Raw genomic sequence first — 20,283 nt, 5'->3', positions numbered from 1 at the left:
TTTAGGGTTGAAGGTGATTTATGGCTATAGCTGTTGTATGGGATGTGAAAAGTAAGATTACCCCATAATGGTCTCCAGGGGGAAAGCTAAAAAGGGGACAGGCGTGGCACATGAGTTAAGTAGAAGTACGAGAACAGTAAGGTGTCCTCTAGACTACAGCATGTTAAAGCCAGAGTTTGAGGCTTCTGTTGAGTGAATAGGAGTTTGGTATCCATGATGGGCTGGCAGGTATAAGCTGGTAGACTCAGGGAATTTGTAGAGAGTGGAAGCAGATTATGGGGAGTCTGTAGGTGTGAATAGAGAGGTGTGAATCTAGGACTAAATTCCCAGAAGGTTAGCTCGTGAGGACAGTGATAATTATTTTAAAAAGCCTTTTTCTATGGTTGAAGGGGACCAGTTTGTCCTTCAAAATCTTTGAGTAAAATCCAGTCTCTAGGTTGTAAGTGTTGCCCTTTAGGTGGGGGTGGGTACCATTGAGGGCAAAGACAGCTGGGGAACCAAACACTTGCCACTATAATTCCTGGAGATATCAGATAAGCTTTGTTATTTACATATCTATCATGACTCTGATTTAGGGTTCCACCATCCAGGGATAGATATGGACCCCCCATTTCCTAGGTCTGAGCCATGAGGGCCTCTTCTGAAGTGGATTTTGTCCATTTTGCCCAGAGTGGGAGGGACTGCATTCATTCATTTCTTAATATACTCATCAACATTGAAAAGGTGTCTTCTATCTACCAAATCATAGCCAAATGTAATTCTCAAAACCTTATATCCATAGACAATGGATCCACTTGGGTCTTTTCCTCTACCAGTAGCTCTGGTGCTTTTTATTCCTTCTGTATTCCTATTTAATAAATTCTATCTTACCACTGATCTGTGGTCTATGGATTCATTCTTGGAATCCCCAAGACCAAGGACCTACTGCAGAAAGAAATTTCATGAACAACTCTGGAAAATGAAGTAAGAGAATCAGTAAAGTTAAAAAGTCATAAAAATATTTTAGTTCTTTCCATGACATTTTTCTAAGAATTAGCAAATTTTGGACTGTAGCTGATTATAAACTATTGTTTAAGAAGAATCAAATTTTACTTTACTTTACTGCAATAACTGTCTGTGAACGATAGAGATCTTACAACAGTGATGATTTATACATATAAAGGACATTTGGTTATTTTTGTGGCACACAATTTAGCCTATGATTATTGATACTATAAATCAAGGCATGTTAGAACTTTAGGAATCTCACATAGCCTTGGAGCAGATATTTATATTTATGTAAATATAACTCAAAGAAAGTTAAATATCATTTCATATTTATTTGATAAAGCATTTCTGTATGGTTTAACATGCCAGGAAGCCTAGCAAGTTTTTTGTGGACTTCTAGTGTACCCATTATTAAAAACTATCTTGAGGTTAAATAAGTGAATTCAGAATTTTGTTCTTAGAAAGTCTGCTGAACATGAAAGATCTACAACATTTGTTTAAATAGAACCACAGGTCACTATAAAACAATGGCTTTCATTTAACCAAGAGTTACAATCATTAGATGACTTTAAAGGCAATGCAGGAAGTTACATAGGTATAAACCTCAATCCTCAAAGTTTAGTTTTTCTAGTTAGTCAATAACCCAGCAAAGATGACACAGGGTTTATTTTGACAGAGCATAAAATCCTTGTCTCTCTCAGGTCAGTCACCAAAGAGGCAAAGAAAAACTTGCTACAGTATGACTGTCATTGGTGGCCACCTTGGATGTAGCTGCTTTCATTGGAGTATTAATTATCATTTTAAAACCTTAAACTTCAGGGCGGTGCCTGTGGCTCAAAGGAGTAGGGTGCCATATACCGGAGGTGGTGGGTTCAAACCCAGCCCTGGCCCAAAACTGCAAAAACAAACAAACAACCCCTTAAACTTCAGCGGCCAGGTGCAGTGGCTCATGCCACTCATCCCAACACTCTGGGAGGCTGAGGCGGTGGATCACCTGAGCTCAGGAGACAAGCCTGAGCTAGAGCAAGACCACATCTCTAAAAATAGTCAAGTGTTGTGGTGGGCACTTGTAGTCCCAGCTACTTGGCATCTTGAGGTAAGAGAATCACTTGAGCCCAACAGTTTGAGGTTGCTGTGATCTATGATGCCAGAGCACTCTACTAAGGGTGACACAATGAAACTCTGTCTCAACCCCCCCCAAACAAAAAAAAAACAGAAAACAAACAACAAAAAAACCCTTAAAACCAGTTTTATGTACCAAGGATTACCAAGGTCACATGAACTAAAAGGCATTTGAGTTCTTTCTCATGTTCTTGATAAAATACTTCATTTAAGTGCTTACTTTTTCTTTAAGCCAAATAATCAGAGCTCTGTCATGTATTTATGTAGTGAAGCATTACATATACATGATGCATATAGACACACAAAAATATAGACATATAGACAGAAGTAGACATTTTAGGCAAAACAAGGCAGAAAGTTTACAGTTTGAAAGCTTTTTACAGAAGTCAGAGAATGAAGCCCTAAGATCTTTTCCCAGTGGGAGTAATTGGAAAGCACTAAAAGGTATGAGCAAAAGACTTGATCTCCCAGTGAGCAGAGAAGCTGTGGAACTCACAAGGGGTACTTTAACTCTCACTCTGACAATGGAGATTGGAGAGGGAAACAGAGGTCCTCAAAATTCAAGAAGAGCAGAGGAAGTGGCTCTGATGTTTATTTGAAATCAGCCTGTTTACCTATGAGGGAGAAAGTTGCCCAAAACTTGACCATCACTGTGTGAGGAAGTTGAGTCTGTTCCCAGGCTAGACATGTTGTAGATTGGAGCAGTTCCAGTGGGTCAGGGGTATAGAGGATGCTCACTGGGGCGCCACCTGGCTCCAGAAGGCCAGTGCAATCTCCAGCTTTAAGGCCAATGCTTTCTCCTCCCAGTGCTCCTGGGAGGGGAGTGCTTACTGCAAAGGCTGCTTCCTGAAGCTTTTCACTCCAGGGACCCAGATTTGTAGTGGAGAGAAGGCTCCATGTCCATAGAAGGGTGTGGCCAAGTCCTGTTGTTTTCTTGCCTGGGCCTTTTGAGTAGCTCTGTCTTTGAAAAGTTCTTTCTATAGCATCAGCTACCATTTAAAAAGCATTTCTTCTGGTCTCAGGTTGCTGTCAATCCCATTCTCTCTTTTTCCTCTTGCCTCTCCCTATCAGGATTATTACACACCTTGAAGGCCAGGTTTAAAATTCCACTTGTGGAGTCTGAGACCCCTTTTCAAGTTTTGGAGTTTATGTCAAATATTGGGGGTGAGTGGGAGGTGAATTACATTGGCAAGATGTACTGTCCCTCCCTAGTGTCAGGATCTAAATTAATAAAGAGGCAAAAGGCTTCTGACAGTCATGAGAGGAAGAAGGGCTGGAACTCCATCCTGACTTGGAGTGATTTACGATGCCTTGTAACTGCAGCATCTTAGAGGGGAGTTGGAGGGGAGTTGTTATGCTGCAGAGGGAGTTGATATGGCCAGTCTGAGTGGGTGCAGCAGCCAGAGTGGTGGAGAGAAGAGGAAGGAAGGGGAGCAGGGGAAAGGGCATGGAGGGAGGGAAGGGAAAAAGAAATAGGATCTGGAAAGTGAAGGCCGTGAGAGAGATGCGGGTGTAAGAAGTAATATTAGGCAGGCAGAGTGAAGATCAGAAAATGTAGCAGGTTTAAAGAAAACCTGAACAGATTTCAGACCCCTTATTGAGCCGACAGTGTTAGAAGGCTGAGTGATGGTTAATTGATCCATTCTTGGGCCAAATTTCCCAGGTATTTAACATAATGTTGCCCACATGGCAAGTAGGAGAAAGAAAAGGACTTTTAGAAATGGTCAAATGTTGGAAATAGAAGTCCGAGAGGCCATCCCAAACTCAGATAACTTGAAAAACCTGATTAGATATCAAGTGTCCCTGAAGTCTGAATCAGACCTAAACCTAGTGATCTAGAAAATGGGTATCCCCAAGCTCAGATTCAGACTGAGACCTTGAGATCTTCCCCATAGCTAGGTGTCCCTAGGTATGGATGATGACCAATGGGGGTAGGGCCCTCCTGGGAAAGAGTAGTTAGGAAGTGTCCCTCTGTGCCACTCTCCCAAGCAGGAAACCTAGCACTGGGTTTTCTTTGACTACACCAGAAAGCTGTCACTCTCACCCTTGAACATAGGACCATTTTCAGCATCCAAAAGACTCATTGAATTCCAAACTCTCTGGGATGCACCAAGGAAAGTGTTCTGTAGCAGAGAAGGGAGCAGTTGTAAGACTGAAGGTGGCAAGTTAGCTCTCTGTTCAAAAGCAGAAGAATGAGAAAGTTCTGTCACAGGGAGAAAAATGACTTCTGGGAAAAAGGACCACCATGGTGAAAGACATAGAGAAAGTGTTGGCAGACAGAATCAGGTGCTCATGCTTTTAATTTAGGGGGCGAAGGAGATTTATGGCTGTAGACCAATTATCAGGGTGCTGATACATCCACTCTGCTCCTTCTTAGCGGCAGGCTGATAAAAAGAGTGGAGCCAAAATATCAAAGTCCAAGAGTTGACAGCTCTACCCTTCCTTGGAGACGGGCTTTATTCCAGGATCTATGACTGCCCTGGAGATATGGCTAAGCCTTGAAGCTGGAGCTCCTGCATTGTAATGACAAACAAATTCTCCTGTCTTGTACTTGCAAGAGTGATATTAGAGACAATTGGGATGACAGCTTCTAAATATTTGTTGGGTAAATAAATAAATGTCATGAATTATTTTTTCTTGCTGTAAGTGGAGTGTGTTTGAGCCATTCATACCTAACAGTCTGTATTATGATGAGTGGGACATATTTGGGTGGTAATTGAGTAGGGCAGTGATTCTCAGTTTGGGATGGAAGAACATTCTCACCAGTAGATGTAACAGAATAATATAGGTGATTTCTCAAGTTTTCCAACCATTCTTGGTTGAAATTTATTGTGGTGGGGATTTTTTTTTTTTGAGAACCATTGGGTTAGTGTTAGTATAGAAACTCACAAGCTGATTGCCCTGTGTCCATTCTCTTTTTTTCTAGTAACAGCCCCAGATTTGCATTTGGGGATCCACCTTTTCCTTATTGTCAGCCTATGTGTGTATGGTAGTGAGAGAGGATACCTGGGAAGAGTCAGGTCTAGGAGAACAGAGGTCTTCTTAAAGACACCCCGAGGAAACACCTGCAGGGTCCTCTCCATGGTGACTCAGCTCTTAGGAATTTGTAGACTTAACTTCCTGGGATCTGGTAATTTCTGCTTCGTGAAATCTTGTAGTTCTGTGTGTGTGTGTGTGTGTATAGAACAGCTTCTCCAGCTTGATTCAAACTGACCAATGAGAAAGGTACCTGTGGGTTGGAACTTTTTGACTGGAGATAAAAAGACAAATACCAAGCCTGTCAGGGAGCATGGTCATTTTGAATTCTTCTATGCTGTTAGCTATACCAGCTGAATAAAAGCCCTTTTCCTCTTAAAAACAGTGGTTGGGTGCTCCCTCTTTCCACTGGGCCTAATCTTCCTACAACAGTAGGGCTCTGTCCCTAGTTCCAGTTGAGAGAGGATACTCAAGAAGGATGAGGTCTAGGAGAACAGGCCTTCTCAAGGAGACAAGGATACACCTGTAGAGTCTTCTCCATGGTGACTCAGCTCTTGGAAATTTGTAAACCTAACTTCTGGAACTTGGAAATTTCTACTTCTGTGAAATCCTGTACATATGTGGGGCCTGGAGTAGCATCTCCCACTTGATTCAATCTGGCCAATGAAAAAGTTACCTATGAGTTGAAACTTTTTGACTGTAGATAAAAAGGGAAAGACCAAGCCAGTCAGGGAGCATGGCTATTTGGAATTCTTCTATGCCATAAACTCCCAGCTGGTGAATAAAGCCCTTACTCTTATAAACATGGTGTTTGGGTGCTCTTTCTCTCCATTGGGCCTCATCTTCCTGCAACACAGTGATAAACCATGCAACCCCAATTTAGATTAAACCATTAAACCTTGGCCATGGGGTGATTGTTTCAGATGTGGACCCATGACCTGAGTCTATCTTACCAGAGTAAATCTTTTTTTTTTTTTTTTATTTTCTTTTTTTTTTTTATTGTTGGGGATTCATTGAGGGTACAATAAGCCAGTTACACTGATTACAATTGTTAGTTTACCAGAGTAAATCTTAAGGCTTCTGGATTATACTACCAGACCAGTCTCTTAAATTTTCTACTGAACTTGAACCTGGAAGTGAGAGTGCATGTAGTGGGAATAAGATGGAGTCAGTCAGGCTAGGGTGGAAATGACACAGCTGGTCTGGTTGGTTTAGGTCCTACATGACCTTCACCTCATGTCTTCCATCCTTATTGTTTTGTAAATTCAGCTTTAACCTAAAAGTGTATATCTTGAGTAGTTTAGGGCAATTGATTTAGGAGATTAATTTTTCAATTAGAAATGTTGTTTGGGGTCAAGGGTTATGCCAATTATAAGATAAAGATTAACATGGCTTTTGCTTTGAACTTCTATGTATAAAACTGTGGTTTTGGAAATGAAAGGGTAGAACAGTCTTAGAGAGGCTACTCTCACTGTTCTCCAGAAGAGGTGACCTTCTGATAATAAGGCTCACTGGACCTATCCCCCATCTCTGCATATTGGCTGGGCAGTGACAAGCTGCAAGATCTTTGTCCAGTAACAGAAGGATATCAAGATGTTAGCTGTAGCAGTCATAATTGTAAGGATATCAGTGTTCATAGTGAAAGAATAGAAAAATTATTAACTCATAATTTTCTAATAAGGCATAAAGTTTGTCTGTCTGTCTGTTTTCTTTCTCATGCCAGTCCCCCACCCCTTACCCTTCTGGATTTCTGTCCATTGAGTAACCCAGCAGACTAAAAGGAAGTATAAATCATCATTGTATTTCTCCAGCTTCTTTGTCCTTTAGAATTTGTTCCTTGAAGCCTCAAGTGATTCCTGAGTGTCCCTGTTGGATGAACAATCAGGACTAAGGATTGGGAACACCTAGAAAAATGTCTACACCCCTGCCTGAGGAAAAATGGACACAACAGTCACATTCACAACACCTTGTAAATTCAGCTGTGATTACCTCCCCACCGCCCCTTAAATTCAGCCATCCCCTGGACCTCAGGGAAGGCTGGTCTTCCTTTCTTTCTTTGGGATGCTGCTGTTCTCTTGCTCCTTTTCTCTCCATATTTCCCCCTTCTCTCTCTTCTCTTCCCTCTCTCTCATCGTTTTCCCCCTCACTGTCTTCCTCTCTCTCTAATATAAAATAATCTCTTCTTTCTATCCTTTTCGTCTGGAAAAATTCTTTTCTTGTCCCATAAGCAGTGCCTGAAGAGCAACTGAGCTTTTCCACACCTATCAGTAATTGCCTCCCCCCATGAGAAGTCTACCTGGAGCTGCCAAAGACCACCCCAGGAGCTTAAGAGTGAAGACAACCTGGATATCAGTGTTGAGAGGTGGAAAAAGCAAACAAACAAACAAAAACCACTCCTGGTGATACTGCGTGAGCCCTGAATTTAGTGGTGCCTGAAGCCAGATTGACTGACTCTTGACCGTCTTAGTGTGATCTTTTGCTTAAGCCACTTGCACTTGAAAGAATCCTAATCAACAAGCCAAGAGACTAGGTATAGTAACTGGCATTTAAGTTGATTGTCCTGTAATCTCTAAGTCCCAGATCCTAAGGTGCTGTGCTCAAAGCCTCCTGAGTTGGGTGCTGTTTCTGGGGTGACTCCAGGTGCTTTTGCCAACCTGTGCTATGAGGAAATCCCATGCAGTGGGGGAAAGCTGAGTGGTCAGGGATTCAGACACTTTGGGAGCAACTCACATTAAGCAGAGGACCTGTGCCTTTAAAAGGTGTGTGTAAACTCATTTTGCAAATGTATGTATAAAATGTATTGTTTATATGTCTTAGAGAATCCACTCTGCAGACAAAATCCAGATGGAACAACTAGTGTCTATGGGCTGTGGAGCTCTGTTGATGCTGGAGGAACAGAATCAAGTCAGTAGTCCAGATTCGGTTTACTTCTCTCTACTTGTTTCTGCAGCTATAACAAACAAACAAACGAAAAAAGAATGAAGAGGCTCTTTATGTACTCACCATGTTAAAAAATAAAAGCAAATACAGAACAGTGTACAGCATGCTATGATTTGTTTAAAAAGGGGGTTAGAACAGCACAGACTTTTCTTTTTATTGTTGGGGATTCATTGAGGGTACAAGAAACCAGTTTACACTGATTGCATTTGTTAGGTAAAGTCCTTCTTACAATTGTGCAGCACAGACTTTTCTGCTATTGCATACACACTTTTCTAAAAAATCTTGCATCCCTGGAAATACCACATTAAAAATAACAAGTTTATGGCTTTGCACCTGTGGCTCAAGTGGCTATGGTGCTAGTCACATACACCTAAGCTGGTGGGTTCAAATCCAGCCCGGACGCCAAAACAACAATGACATTTGCAACCAAAAAAAAAAAAAATAGCTAGGCATTGTGGCAGGCACCTGTAGTCCCAGCTACTTGGGATGCTGAGGCAGGAGAATCGCTTGAGCCCAGGAGTTGGAGGCTGCTGTGAGCTGTGATGCCACAGCACTCTACCCAGGGTGACAGCTTGAAGCTCTGTCTCAAAAACAAACAAACAAACAACCCCCCCCAAGATTATGAGAAAATCAAAGTTGGATCACATTGTTGAAAATCCATGCAACTTTCTAAAGAGCACTAAAACAAACACAACTCCTTCCAGCAATACAATTATTAGTACACTGAAAAAAAGACTTGTTATGTATAAAGACAATATTTTTTAAAAAGATCCTCCTTACTTTTAAAAGCTTGATGGAAAATGTGAAGTCTATTGCGTTCTGGAGTCAAGTGCAAAATGCATAAAAATCAGTGAGAACCATGGAAAAACCCTTCCAAGACAGAGGCAGACCCAAGGACAGGGAGGAGGGATGGGCATCATGTGTAGTCAGAGTGCATCACCTACTGGTGAGAGCTGAACAGTGAGCTTGGTGATTGATTGCAGTTTCTTGGGCTAAAACTTGTTACTGAGGGAGAAATCGCATATGCACCAGTGGGATTTTACACTGCTGTCACTCCCCTAACCACCGCTCCCTAATGAGTGGCTCTGGGTTACAAAAACAAGATGCATAGGAGGCAGAGCATGATGGCGGATGGGACGGACGTGTAGCCCACCTCTCTCAAGTCATCAGGTGAGAGGAAGAGGGGTCTGGACCTTTCCCGCATGGATTATTGGTGTGGACGGATACCTGGAGACGCTCACTGAATTGGCAGATTGCTGTATATGAGGGCTAATTTAAAACCACGGACTCTGTTGTAGAGATTTTTTCCCTGTTTGGTTGTGCTGGCTGGCAGGCCCCTCCCTTATGGAGGACAGCAGCTTGTAATTACTGGCAAAACCCAATTGACAAAAATTTATTCCTGAGCTGAGGGTGGCACCCAAAAGGAGAGTCACTCAAAACCATGGGGAGCTGGGCAACCCCATGGAAAATTGAAGGGAAGGGATCCCGCCTGGGAAACAGACATTTTGAACTATCCAAAATGGCAGACGCCTTCCCCCAGAACAACAGGAATGATTAAATAGACCGGAGCATTCCTGGTCGGGAATGTTGGAGGGGGCTGGCAGTTCAGGCTGCATGGCGAACAGATGGCTGGACTCAAAAATCCTGATTCAATAGGGAGACTCTGAACCACAAAACTGAGATAAGGTCCCCAAGCCTCCACCAGTGGGAACCGGCTGCAGCCAACACCCTCCCCCACAGCCAATTGCAGTCGCCAGTTTACAGGAGAATGTGGGAACAGAGGGGAAAGATTTGTGAAGCATGGACCCCTGCACTGAGTTGGGAGGTCGGGTAGGAGTGCCATCTGGAACAGAGCAGCTGAGGTTGCACAATAGTTAGGTGACAAACTTTTACAGAAACTCCAAAATGGCAATTGCCCAGGTAGGGTGGTTACTGTGGTAACAGTATGAACTGTGAATCAGGTATAAGCCTGGGAACCACTCACAGTGCCACCTAGTGTCCAAAAAGTATATTGCATTATAAATATATTCCTTCCAAAGTTGATCCCTACATCATACATATAGATGTATATTTCTACATATACACAAGAATAATATTTTTGTGGTTGGTGACTTTTTTTTCTTTTCTCTTTCTTTTGTTCTGTTTTTTCCTCACCATTTTCTTGGAGGAGCTATTGTTAATTTATTATTATTTTTTTATAGATATATTTTTTACTTCTATTTATTTCTATTTTTTTTTATTAAATCACAGCTGTGTACATTAATGCAATCACGGGGCACCATACACTGGTTTTATAGACCATTTGACACATTTTCATCACATTGGTTAACATAGCCTTCCTGGCATTCTCTCAGTTACTGTGCCAAGACACTTACATTCTACATTTACTAAGTTTCACATATACCCTTGTAAGATGTACTGCAGGTGTAATCCCACCAATCACCCTCCTTCCTCCCCTCCCTTTCCCTCTTTCCCCTATTCTTGGGTTATAACTGGGTTATAGCTTTCATGTGAAAGCCATAAATTAGTTTCATAGTAGGGCTGAGTACATTGGATACTTTTTCTTGCATTCTTGAGATACTTTACTAAAAAGAATATGTTCCAGCTCCATCCATGTAAACATAAAAGAGGTAAAGTCTCCATCGTTCTTTAAAGCTGCATAATATCCAGGGTGTACATATACCACAATTTATTAATCCATTTGTGGATCGATGGACACTTGGGCTTTTTCCATGACTTAGCAATTATGAATGTTTATTGCAGCCCAATTTATTTTTCTCTAATTTTAATTTCTCCTTTCTTCTTTTTTAACTTTTTAATGAACACCACTTTTTTCTTTTATTCAATTATTTTACGATTATCACTATTTTTATTGTAGTTGTTTTTTGTTGTTGTTGTAATGGGTGTTGTCTGTATGTCTATGTGTCTCCGTCTGTTTGTGCATCTATGGGCTCGTGTGTCTGGTAGCCTTTGTATCTGTTTATTTGCTCATTTGGTCTCAATGAGCTTGGTGTTATGACTGCAATTCTGAGCTCCCAGCACTTCCCTCCACTCTCACTCTGAGGTCTGGAGGCCTGTCCCCCAGGAGTCCATATTCTTGGGTGATTTCTCAAAAGGTATAGACAGGACCTGGACTGCAGCTGGACAGTGCTGATTCTGCAGCATGGGAGTGAGGAGACGACAGTCAGCTGAGAGGGAATCATGCCAGAGAGGCAGTGCCCCGAGGTGCAGAGCAGCAGCTGTCTTTACCAATAACAAGGCCCACCCCCAGATATTCCAAAGCCACTCCCCCTGTTTCCCTGGGCAACCAGAGGAGGCTGGGCATCTTCTCAGATGGCAACCACTGAGGAAAAGATCTGGGACTGAAACACAGGTCCTTTGAGTAAAGGGTTTGCCTGAGGCGGTACTGGCCTGGGTGGAACGCTGGGGCTAGAAAACACATGTGCAGAGCTGGGAAACTCCCAGGGTGGGGCTGACCCAGAGGACCACCCTTAGGGGATCATCAGCCTATAGACAAAGAAGGACAGGAGGCTAGAGCTGACAGCTAACCATGCTGCGAATACAAACCTGCAGGAGTAAAGATAGGGCCTGAGGCACAGATTCTGGGAACTCAAATCAGCCCCTCTTCTGCAGAGGAATTTAGCAGGGACAGAAACAAACTTCCAGAGGGTTGTTCTGTTCTGCCAGTAACATCAATCCAGGGTGGGGCTGGAACTGAGTGAACATCCCCCAGACTCCATCAAGCGCCCGAGGTTGACAGGCCTCACCGCCCCCTGCTGGATAGAGGCAGAGAGCAGCAGCCTGGCTGAGCAGATACAGACTTCCTTGTGATTTAGGCAGGTGCAAACCTCTGGAGTATCTGCTCACTGGAGACAACTGACTGGGTCACAGCCCTGCGGGGCTAGCAGTGACTGGGTGTGACAGAGCTGCAAGGTGGGGAAGGAGGCATCAACCTTCCCAGATTAATGCATTTGCTGGGTGGGTCCTCCAGACTTCATGGAGCACCGGAGCAAGTCGTATATGAGTTGTCACCAGACCCCTGCATTCCAGTTGCCAGAGACCTTTTAAACTCTCCCACCTGAGACAGTTGCTGACTGAGACAATTGATTTGGACCTTCTGAACTGAGCCAATTGCTGAGGACTATTCAAGTGGTGCCCTGGGTGTGTGGTTGTAGGAAGGATTGATTTTCCTTTTCCAATTATTGCCTGTGGGGGGCAGGGTGACTTAATTGCTGGTATTTCTCCAAAGCTGATACTTCAACCCAGAGTAACTGTTTCGCTAGGGGCAAACAGAGACCAGGTGAAAAGAATACAGAACCACTTACCCCCACCACATCAAATAGGTCCCCAACATCTCAGGCTGCAGCACTGCATGGATCCTTGACAAGGCTGCAGGGGAAAAATCAAATGGTGTAAAATAATCATGGGATGCAATCAGTGGCAAAACTCTGGTAACATGAATAACCAGAATAGATCACCACCCCCCCAAGAAAAGATATGGCAGATGTAACTGAAGATCCCATTCATAAACAGCTGGCTGAGATGTCAGAAATTGAATTCAGAATTTGGATTGCAAACAAGATTAACAGAATGGAGGAAAATTTGGAATTAGAAATCTGAAGAGCAATTCAAAAGTCAGAATTAGAAATTCGAGGAGAAATTAAAAAATTGTCTCAAGAATTTAATGAATTTAAAGACAAAACCACCAAAGATTTTGAAGCACCGAAGCAAGAATTTGCAGCCCTCGAAGATCTGAAAAACACAGTAGAATCCCTCATTAACAGAGTGGAGCAGGCAGAAGAAAGGATTTTTGACATTGAAGACAGGGCATTTGAACACTCCCAAACTCTCAAAGAAGAAAAGAAATGGAGAGCAAAAACAGATTATTCTCTCAGAGAGCTCTGGGATAATTTGAAGAAGGCTAATATCTGCCTCATTGGAATCCCTGAAAGTGATGAAGTGGACTTGCAAGGCACAGAGGCCCTTCTCCATGAAATTATGAAAGAAAAATTTCCAGATATGTCAAGAGATTCTGAAATCCAGATAGCAGACAGTTTAGAACCCCAGCATGACTCAATCCAAATAAGACATCCCCCAGGCATATCATAATTAACTTCACTAGTGTCAATATGAAGGAGAAAATTCTGAAAGCAGCTAAATGCAAGAAATATATTACCTACAAAGGGAAGAATATTAGAATGACTGCAGGTCTTTCTGCTGAAAACTTTCAAGCCAGAAGAGGGTGGTCATTGACTTTTAATCTCCTAAAGCAAAATAACTTTCAACCCTGGATCCTGTATCCAGCTAAACTGAGTTTCATTTATGATGAAGAAATTAAATACTTTAATGACATTCATACGTTGAAGTAATTTTCCATAAGCAAACCAGTTTTCCAGGATATTCTCAGACCTATCCTCCATAACGACCACCCCAAAATACCACAAAATAAATTCAGTCAGAAACTTTTGATCAAACTCCAACTTCCACAATGGTGAAAGTATTAAAATTGTCCACTGGACTTTCAAAAAACTTGATACCCAAAATTTTACCAGACCTACCATTATTCTCCATTAATGTGATCGGCTTAAACTGTCCTCTAAAGAGGCACAGGTTAGCTGACTGGATACAAAAACTCAGGCCAGATATTTGCTGCATCCAAGAGTCACATCTCACCTTAAAATATAAATATGGACTCAGGGTGAAAGGATGGTCATTTATATTTTGGCAAATGGTAATCAGAAAAAAGCAGCTGTTGCAATTCTATTTGCTGACACAATAGGCTTTAAACCAACAAAAGTAAAGAAAGATAAGAATGATCACTACATATTTAAGGGTAATACTCAATATGATAAGATTTCAATTATGAATATTTATGCACCCAACCAGAATGTGCCTCAATTTATAAGAGAAACTTTAATAGACATGAGCAACTTGATTTCCTCCAGCTCCATAATAGTCGGAGATTTCAACACTCCTTTGGCTGTGCTGGATAGATCCTCCAATAAGAAGCTGAGCAAAGAAATTTTAGATTTAAACCTAACCATCCAACATTTGGATTTAGCAGACATCTACAGAACATTTCATCCCAACCAAACTGAATACACATACTTCTCCTTAGCCCACGGAACATACTCCAAAATTGATCACATCTTAGGTCACAAGTCTAACCTCAGTACATTTAAAGGAATAGAAAATATTCCTTGCATCCTCTCGGACCACCATAGAATAAAAGTTGAACTCAGTAACAACAGGAATCTGCACACTCACACAAAAACATGAAAGTTAAATAACCTTATGCTGAATGATAGCTGGGTCAGAGATGAGATTAAGAAGGAAATTGCCAATTTTTGGGAACAAAATACAATGAAGACATGAATTATCAGAACCTCTGGAATACTGCAAAGGGAGTCTTAAGAGGGAAATTTATAGCACTGCAAGCCTTCCTCAAGAGAACGGAAAGAGAGGAAGTTAACAACTTAATGGGACATCTCAAGCAACTGGAAAAGGAAGACCATTCCAACCCCAAACCCAGTAGAAGAAAAGAAATAACCAAAATTACAGCAGAATTAAATGAAATTGAAAACAAAAGAATTACGCAACAGATTAATAAATCAAAAAGTTGGTTTTTGAAAAGGTCAATAAAATATACAAACCTTTGGCTAACCTAAGCAGAAAAAAAAGAGTAAAATCTCTTTTTCATCAATCAGAAATGACAAAGATGAAATAACAACAGACTCCTCAAAAATTAAAAAAATCCTTAATGACTATTACAAGAAACTTTATTCTCAGAAATATAAAAATCTGAAGGAAATTGACCAATATTTGGAAGCACGTCACCTTCCAAGACTTAGCCAGAATCAAGTGGAAATGTTGAACATGCTAATATCAAGTTCTCAAATAGCATCAATTATATGAGATCTCCCTAAAAATAAAAGCCCGGGACCAGATGGCTTCATGTCAGAATTCGACCAAACCTTTAAAGAGGAACTAGTACCTATATTACTCAACCTGCTCCAAAAGGTAGAAAAGGAAGGAAGACTACCCAACACGTTCTATGAAGCAAACATCACCCTGATCCCCAAACCAGGAAAAGACCCAACAAGAAAAGAAAATTATAGACCAATATCACTAATGAATATAGATGCAAAAATATTCAACAAGATCCTAACAAACAGAATCCAGCAACATATCAAACAAATTATACATCATGACCAAGTTGGTTTTATCCCAGGGTCTCAAGGCTGGTTTAATATATGTAAATCCATAAGTATAATTCAGCACATGAACAAATTAAAAAACAAAGACCATATGATTCTCTTAATTGATGCAGAAAAAGCTTTTGATAATATCCAGCATCCCTTCATGATCAGAACACTTAAAAAAATTGGTATAGAAGGGACATTTCTTAAACTGATAGAGTCCATCTACAGCAAACCCACAGCCAATATCGTATTGAATGGAGTTAAACTGAAATCATTTCCACTCAGGTCAGGAACTAGACAAGGCTGCCCATTGTCTCCACTGCTCTTTAACATTGGATGGAAGTTTTAGCCATTGCAATTAGGGAAGAAAAGGTGATCAAGGGTATCCATATAGGGTCAGAAGAGATCGAACTTTTGCTCTTCGCAGATGATATGATTGTATATCTGGAAAACACCAGGGATTCTACTACAAAACTTTTAGAAGTGATCAAGGAATACAGCAGCATCTCAGTTTACAAAATCAACATTCATAAATCGGTAGCCTTTATATATACCAATAATAGTCAAGCTGAAAAAAACAGTTAAGGACTCTATTCTGTTCACAGTAGTGCCAATGAAGATGAAATATTTGGGAGTTTATCTAACAAAAGACATGAAAGATCTCTATAAAGAGAACTATGAAACTCTAAGAAAAGAAATAGCTGAAAGTGTTTACAAATGGAAAAACATACCATGCTCATGGCTGGGAAGAATCAACATTGTTAAAATGTCCATACTACCCAAAGCAATATACAATTGTAATGCAATCCCTATTAAAGCCCCACTGTCATACTTTAAAATCTTGAAAAAATAATACTTAGTTTTATATGGAATAAAAAAAAAACAAATGTCGAATAGCCAAGACATTACTCAGAAATAAAAACAAAGCAGGAGGAATTACACTTCCAGACCTCACACTATACTATAAATCGATAGTGATCAAAACAGCATGGTACTGGCACAAAAAACAGAGAAGTAGATGTCTGGAACAGAATAGAGAACCAAGAGATGAATCCAGCTACTTACTGTTATCTGATATTTGACAAACCAATTAAAGACATTCAGTGGGGGAAAAGATTTCCTATTTAACAAATGGTGCTGGGTGAACTGGCTGGCGACCTGTAGAAGACTGAAACTGGACCCACACCTTTCACCATTAACTAAGATAGACTCTCACTGGATTAAAGACTTAAACTTAAGACATGAAATTATAAAAATGCTAGAAGAGAGTGCAGGGAAAACCCTTGAAGAAATCGAATTCAATTGAAGTAGCTTCAAAAATACACTACTGGGACCTGATTAAACTAAAAAGCTTCTGCACAGCCAAGAACACAGTAAGTAAAGCAAGCAGACAGCCCTCAGAATGGGAGAAGATATTTGCAGGTTATGTCTCCGACAAAGGTTTAATAACCAGAATCCACAGAGAACTCAAACGTATAAGGAAGAGAAGAACAAGTGATCCCATCTCAGGGTGGGCAAGGGACTTGAAGAGAAACTTCTCTGAAGAAGACAGGCGCACAGCCTACAGACATATGAAAAAATGCTCATCATCCTTAATCATCAGAGAAATGCAAATCAAAAACACTTTGAGATATCATCTAACTCCAGTAAGATTAGCCCACATAACAAAATCCCAAGACCAGAGATGTTGGTGTGGATGTGGAGAAAAGGGAACAGTTCTGCACTGCTGTTGGGAATGCAAATTAATACATTCCTTTTGGAAAGATGCTTGGAGAACACTTAGAGATCTAAAAATAGACCTGCCATTCAATCCTATAATTCCTCTACTAGGTATATACCCAGAAGATCAAAAATCACAGTATAACAAAGATATTTGCATCAGAATGTTTATTGCAGCCCAATTCACAATCGCTACATCATGGAAAAAGCTCAAGTGCCCATCGATCCACGAATGGATTAATAAACTGTGGTATATGTGCACCACGGAATATTATGCTGCCTTAAAGAAAGATGGGGACTTTACCTTGTTCATGTTTACATGGATGGAGCTGGAACATATTCTTCTTAGTAAAGTATCACAAGAATGGAAGAAAAAGTATCCAATGTACTCAGCCCTACTATAAAACTAATTTTTGGCTTCCATATGAAAGCTATAACCCACTTATAACATAAGAATATGGGGAATGGGGAGAGAGAGGGTAGGGAGGGTGGAGGATGGGCGGAGGGAGGGTGATAGGTGGGATTACACCTGCAGTGCATCCCACAAGGGTACATGTGAAACTTAGTAAATGCAGAATATAATTGTCTTAACACAATAACTAAGAAAATGCCAGGAAGGCTATGTTGACCGGTGTGATGAAAATGTGTCATACTGTTTATAAAACCAACGTATGGTACCCCATGATCACATTAATGTACACAGCTATGATTTAATTTTAATAAAAAACACCCCAAGATGCATAGCATAATAGACTGTATATATTTGTTGCAGTGTATGGAAATACCCATATATATAAATATACATATTTTGTGTGTGTGCATAGGATAGTTTTGGAAGGAAATGCCCAAACTAGTAACATTGCCTGCCTCTATGGATGGGAAGTGAGCATCTAGGAGGTGAGGTGGGGGGGCACTTTTCATTGGATACCCATGTATATTTTGAATATTCCCTAATCAAGAAAGTAACTTAAATTAAATCATTAATTTTTTAAAAAAATTGAAGACTTCCCCGGGCCTAGATCCTTCCTAGCAGAGCATCTCTAACCAGCACCATTCTGGCTTTGTCACTAAACGTATCTGTGTTGGTCATTTTACTTCTTTAAAAGGAGACAACTACATGACAGTTTAGGATCCATGGAGCAATGTGGTATGCAACAGAAACCAGAGTACCTCTGGGCCAGAGCAAAGGACCCTGCTCTAAAAGAACTGGACAACCTCTGCAGGGAGAGCGAAGGCTTCAGATGGGGCTGTGATGCTGCAGAACCAAGTCCCCTTTTTTGAATATTTTGAGGGTTGCAGCCCCCGCCTGACAGACTCAGACCCCTCCATCAGCCGGCCCCAGTGCAGAGCCCATGCTGGAGGAGTCCACACAAGGCAGAGGCACTGCGTTTCTGGCCTCCTTCATTTCTCAGCATAAACAGACAGCCAGGGGTCTCCAGATACACTCACAGCAGAAGACTAAATGCGCCAATGGAAAAACAGTCACTAAGAGAAGCAGAATAAAAGTAAAGAAAATCCAAATAGCATTTTCAGTGAGATGAAGACTCGCATATGGCCATACGTAGTATCACATCTGCAAGTGATAGGTACATTCCAAACATAGGGACAACTAGAAGATGAGAGTTTCTTAGAGATTAAAAATATAATTGCTCAAGTTAAAAGAAATCCCGAAGAAAAACTAGATAATTGAAGAATGAAAGACAGAGAGAGAAAGCCTTAAAATATGAGGGAAAAGGTAATGACCAAAAAGGACAATCTAAGAGGTTAATTGTCCACAAAGAGGAGTCTCTGAAAGATAAAACAGAGTAGGGAGGAAAGCACAGAGTTAAGGAAGACTTTGGTTCACAGCGGGGAAAAGGAGTACCTCGTGTCAAGCACAATAAGTAGGGAAAAAAATACACTCAGATCCACATTTATGAAGTTTCAGAGCACCAAGGGTAAGAAAACTCTGAAGTTTAAACAACAACAGCAGCAAACCCAATAACAACTAGGTTACCTACAAATGTGTTAGAATCAGATTGACATCAGACTTAATGTAAACTGGAGGGAATCATGTCTTCAGAATTGTGAGAGAAAATGATTTTGAACTGGGATTTTAAAATTCATTTAATCTAGTTGTTGTATGAAAGGGCAGAATAAAATTAAAAATTATTGAGAAAACCCAAAATAATTTAGAAATTGGATATGATTACTTAAGTTATGCATAAATAAGTCCTAAAAATCACATCATTTTAGTGTGCACCCAGATTATCAATACAGAAACAGAAATTTCAGTCTTGATTAATCTTTCTTGAATAACTTGTCCTACTGGCTTATTTGTTTTTATGCTACTACCAGACTGATTTGATTATGATAAGTCATTTTTTTGTTTGTTTCATGGGAGCCTGAAGAAGGTATCATCAGGCAGTACCTTGAGCTCCATACAGACAGCCGGGGCAAGTGAGAGCCGGACGGGCACTGGGTGACTCTGTGCCTTGCTGAGGAAAAATAACTAAAGATGGACAAAGGAGATCCTAAGAAGCCAAAAGGCAAAATGTCATCCTATGCATTCTTTGTGCAAACTTATCGGGAGGAGCAAAAGAAGAAGCACCCAGATGCTTCAGTCGACTTCTCAGAGTTTTCTAAGAATTGCTCAGAGAGGCGGAAGACCATGTCTGCTAAAGAGAAAGGAAAATTTAGAGATGTGGCAAAGGTGGACAAGGCCTAATATGAAAGAGAAATGAAAACCCATAACCCTCCTAAAGGGGAAACAAAAAAGAAGTTCAAGGATCCCTATGCACCCAAGAGCCCTCCTTCGGCCTTTTCCTTGTTCTGTTTTGAGTATCGCCCCCAAATCAAAGGAGAACATCCCGGCCTATCCACTGGTGATGTTGCAAAGAAGCTGGGAGACATGTGGGGTAACACTGCTGGGGAGGACAAGCAGCCTGATGAAAAGAAGGCTGCAAAGCTGAAGGAAAAATACAAAAAGGATATTGCTGCATACCGAGCCAAAGGAAAGCCTGATGCAACAAAAAAAGGGTTTCATTAAGGCTGAAAAAAGCAAGGAAAAGAAAGAAGATGAGGAAGACGAAGAGGATGAAGAGGAGGAGGAAGATGAAGAAGATGATGAATAAGTTGGTTCTAGCGCAGTTTTTTTTCTTGTCTATAAAGCATTTAACCCCCCTGTACACAACTCACTCCTTTTAAAGGAAAAAATTGAAATGTAAGGCTGTATAAGATTTGTTTTTAAACTGTACAGTGTCTTTTTTTGTATAGTTAACACACTACCGAATGTGTCTTTAGATAGCCCTGTCCTGGTGGTATTTTCAACAGCCACTAACCTTGCCTGGTACAGTCC

General features: G+C 40.9%; 1 pseudogene; it reads left to right on the top strand.

The window, feature by feature from the left end:
• The first annotated feature begins 19,443 nt into the window (after positions 1-19,443).
• Positions 19,444-20,059, top strand: LOC128598613 (high mobility group protein B1-like; annotated as a pseudogene).
• The last annotated feature ends 224 nt before the right edge of the window (positions 20,060-20,283 follow it).

The sequence above is a fragment of the Nycticebus coucang genome, chromosome 11 (assembly GCF_027406575.1).
Source record: "Nycticebus coucang isolate mNycCou1 chromosome 11, mNycCou1.pri, whole genome shotgun sequence".
In the NCBI taxonomy this organism is placed as follows: Eukaryota; Metazoa; Chordata; class Mammalia; order Primates; family Lorisidae; genus Nycticebus; species Nycticebus coucang.
The sequence above is the reverse complement of the archived record's forward strand: the minus strand, read 5'-3'. Positions and strand labels throughout refer to the sequence as shown.